The sequence below is a fragment of the Octodon degus genome, unplaced genomic scaffold (assembly GCF_000260255.1).
Source record: "Octodon degus isolate 3935 unplaced genomic scaffold, OctDeg1.0 scaffold00442, whole genome shotgun sequence".
NCBI classification, from domain to species: domain Eukaryota; kingdom Metazoa; phylum Chordata; class Mammalia; order Rodentia; family Octodontidae; genus Octodon; species Octodon degus.
In genome coordinates, this window is record NW_004525018.1 from 117,273 (window position 1) to 120,810 (window position 3,538).

Consider the following 3,538-nt stretch of genomic DNA (forward strand, 5'->3'; position numbering starts at 1 on the left):
AACGAGTTTGTGGCTCTTTGACCATAGGAATGATTGGGAGAGAGAAGAAGCTTCCGCAGTTTCTCTGCACCTGCAGCTGGAAAGTCACCAGATGCATGGATGCTTTCTATTTTGAGACAAGGATTTACCACTCTTTTCACAGAGCGGAACTGAGACGTTCTTTAGTTACAAAAGTGAAATTTTAGCCAGAGTTTTTTCTTGCACTGTATACAGGTACAGGCTTTGGAGTGCCCTGCTTTCCAAAGAAGCTGGAGCTTAGCTGGCTCTTCTGCATTAAGAACTCACACTCAGAAATACAAATCATGCAGTAGAAACAAGCAGCTCTCCTCAGGGCACTGGGGTCTACAAACATGTTTGTGGCTTTTGCCCATCAGAATGAATGTGAGTGACAACAAGCATTTGCAGTTTCTCTGCACCTCATGCTGGAAAGTCACCAACTTCACGGATGCATTTTCTTCGGATACTGAATGATGTTCTACTCTTTTCACAGCGCGGAAATGGGAAGTACATTAGTTACAAAAGTGATATTTTAGCCAGAGTTCTGTGTTGCGCTGTATACAGGAACAGGCATTGGAGTGCCCTGCTTTCCAAAACCTAGAGCTTAGCTGGCTATTCTGCATTAAGAACACAGACTTAGAAACAAAAATCATAGTGTAGAAACTAGCAGCTCTCCTCAGGACACAGGGTCTACAAACGTGTTTTTGGCTCTGTGCCCGTATGAATGAATGGGAGAGGGAACAAGGTTTTGCTGTTTCTCTGCACATAAAGCTGGAAAGTCACCAACGTCACGGAAGCTTTCTTTTAGGAGACTGAATGATTTCCCGCTCTTTTCACATCCCGGAACAGGGAAGCACTTTAGTTACAAAAGTGACGTTTTAGCCAGAGTTCTGTGTTGCGCTGTATACAGGAACAGGCATTGGAGTTCCCTGCTTCGTAAAGAAGCTAGAGCTTAGCTGGCTTTTCTGCATTAAGAACTCACAGTTAGAATGGTAGACAGAACAAGCTTCTACAGTTTCCCTGCACCTCCGGCAGGAGAGTCACCAACTCCATGGATGCATTCTCTTAGGAGCCTGAATGATTTGCAACTCTTTTCACAGTGCACAACTGTGAAGTCCTTTAGTTACAAAAGTGATGTTATAGCCAGAGTTCTTTGTTGTGCTCTATACAGGAACAGGCATCGGAGTGCCCTGCCTACCAAATAAGTTGGAGCTTAGCTGGCTGTTGTGCATTAAGAACTCACACTTAGAAACACAAATCATGCAGTAGAAACAAGCAGCTCTCCTCAGGCTCTGGAGTCTACAAATGTGTTTGTGGCTCTTTGCCCATAGGAATGAATGGGAGAGAGAACAATCTTCTGAATTTTCTCTGCACCTCCAGCTGGAAAGTCACCAACATCACGGATGATTTCTCTTAGGAGAATGAATTATTTGCCACCCTTTTCACTGTGTGGTTACTGTGAAGTACTATAGTTACAAAAGTCATGTTTTCGCCAGTGTTCTGTGTTGCGCTGTATACAGGAACAGGCATTGGATTACCCTGCTTCCCAAAGAACCTGTACTTAGCTGCCTCTTCTGCATTAAGAACTCACACTTAGAAACAAAAATCATGAAGTAGAAACAAGCAGCTCTCCTCAGGGCACTGAAGTCTACAAACGTGTTTGTGGCTCTTTGCCCATAGGAGTGAATGGGAGAGAGAACAACCTTCTACACTTTCTCTGCACCTCCAGGTAGAAAGTCACCAACACCACGGATGCTTTCTCTTAGGAGAGTGAATGATTTGCCCCTCTTTTAATAGTGTGGAACTGTGAAGTACTTTAGTTTCAAAATTGAAATTTTCTCCACAGGTCTGTTTTGCGCTCTATACAGGAACCAGCATTGGAGTGCCCTGCTTCCCAAAGAAGCTGTAGCTTAGCTGGCTCTTTGGCATGAAGAACTCACACTTAGAAACACAAATCATGCAGTAGAAACAAGTAGCTCTCCTCAGGGCACTGGAGTCTACAAACGTGTCTGTGGCTCTTTGCCAATAGGAATGAATTAGAGAGAGAACAAGCTTCTGAAGTTTCTCTGCACCTCGAGATGGAAAGTCACCAACTTCATGGATGCTTTGTCCCAGGAAACTGAATGATTTGCCACTCTTTTCACAGCGCGGAACTGTGAAGTACTTTAGTTACAAAAGTGAAGTTTTATCCAGAGTTCTGTGTTGAGCTGTATACAGGAACAGGCATTGCATTGTCCTGCTTAACATAAAAGCTATAGCTTAGCTGTCTCTTCTGCATTAAGAACTCACACTTGGAAACAGAAAACATGCAGTAGAAAGAACCAACTCTACTGAGAGCACTGGAGTCCACAAACGTGTTTGTGTCTCTTTGCCTGCAGGAATGAATGGGAGAGAGAACAAGCTTCTGTAGTTTCTCTGCACCTCCAGCTGGAAAGTCACCAACATCACGGGTGCTTTCCCTTAGGACACTGAATGATTTGCCACTCTTTTCAAAGCGGGGAACTGGGAAGTTCCTTAGTTAGAAAAGTGACGTTTTACCCAGAGTTCTTTGTTGAGCTGTGTACAGGAACCGGCATTGTAGTGCCCTGCTTCCCAAAGAAGCTATAGCTTACTTGTCTCTTCTGCATTAAGAACACACACTGAGAAAAAGAAATCATGCAGTAGAAAGAACTACCTCTACTCAAGGCAGTGGAGTCTACAACCGAGTTTGTGGCTCTTTGCCCAGATGATTCAAGGGGAGACAGAACAAGCATCTGCAGTTTCTCTGCACCACCAGCTGGAATGTCACCAACTTCACGGATGCTTTCTCTTAGAAGACTAAATGATTTTCCACTCTTTTCACATCCTGGAACTGTGAAGTAGTTTAGTAACAAAAGGGAAGTTTTAGCCAGAGTTCTGTGTTGCGCTGTATACAGCAACAGGCATTGGAGTACACTGCTTCCCAAAGAACCTAGAGCTTAGCTGACTCTTCTGTATTATAAAGTCACACTTACAAACACAAGTAATTCAGTGGAAACAAGCAGGTTCCCTCAGGGCACTGGAAGTGCACAAACGTGTTCGTGGCTACTTGACAATCGGAATGAAAGGGAGAGAGAACCACCTTCTACCGTTTCTCTGCACCTGCAGCGGGGAAAGTCACCAACTTCACGGATGCTTTCTCGTAGGAGACTGAAGGATTTGCCACTCTTTTCACATCGCGGAACTCTGAATTACTTTAGTTACAAAAGTGATGTTTTAGCCAGAGTTCTGTGTTGCGCTGTATACAGGAACAGGCATTGGAGTGCCCGGCGTCCCAAAGAAGCTGGAGCTCAGCTGGCTCTTCTCCATTAAGAACTCACACTTAGAAACACAAATCACACAGTAGAAACAAACAGCTCTCCTCAGGGCACTGGAGTCTACAAACGATTTTGTATCTCTTCGCCCATAGGAATTAATGGGAGAGAGAACAAGCATCTGCAGTTAATCTGAAACTCCAGCTGGAAAGTCAACAAATTCCCAGATGCTTTCTCTTAGGAGACTGAATGATTTGTCTTGCTTTTCA